Consider the following 707-nt stretch of genomic DNA (forward strand, 5'->3'; position numbering starts at 1 on the left):
TAAAGGTTAAAATAATTTTTTTAAAATTATATTAAGCCAGACATTTTCCAAATGCATCTATTTCTTTTAAAATAGAAATGCAATTAGATTTCTCCCAAGCCTCATACTTTGTAGTTAAAAATCTGCGCAGGACCAAAAAAATTAACAGAAAATCCAATTTCGCAATAATAATTTTCTTTGTTAGAGTCGGACATTAAACTGCCTGAGCTTGAATATCAGCGATGCTTGAATTTTCTATGAGTCTGACCTCTCGAACAATCAGATTGACCTTGTCTCAACAATAGGTTGAGCCTCACTCAGACTGGCTGACAGAAAGCCACAAAGGCAACCACAAAGAGAGTTTTTAGGATAAATCCCCACTAAACAACTAATAATGAATATATTACAGTTATGGTGGCCGTTACCATTAAGATCCAAGGTGGTGTAAGAGCATTTGGTTCTCTGTGTATTAGTGCTTGGTGTGTTTTTCTTACAAAACTGTACGTTTTCTTATAAAAATAGGAAAATAGTGGAATAGTATGGACACGTGCCACAAAACACACAAATATAGTATTTTCCTGTGAGCATTTCCTGGTTGTGTGTTCGAGTGTGCGCTGTGTGTGTATGTTCACAGCTGTCTACTTAATGTACAGGAGAAGGACGATTCGCGATAACATTGAGAGCAGCACTGCAATTTCTGCTAGCCATCTCTCTCTGTCTCTGTCTCT

At 36.8% G+C, this 707-nt stretch overlaps 1 protein-coding gene across 1 annotated transcript in view; it reads right to left on the bottom strand.

Moving 5' to 3' along the window:
• urm1 (ubiquitin related modifier 1) overlaps positions 1–707 on the bottom strand; it is a gene marked incomplete at its 5' end in the record, with an annotated part of 8,108 nt that overhangs the window by 3,441 nt on the left and 3,960 nt on the right.

This window comes from Morone saxatilis, unplaced genomic scaffold (assembly GCF_004916995.1).
Source record: "Morone saxatilis isolate NCDOM2014 unplaced genomic scaffold, NCSU_SB_2.0 Contig21, whole genome shotgun sequence".
NCBI lineage: Eukaryota > Metazoa > Chordata > Actinopteri > Moronidae > Morone > Morone saxatilis.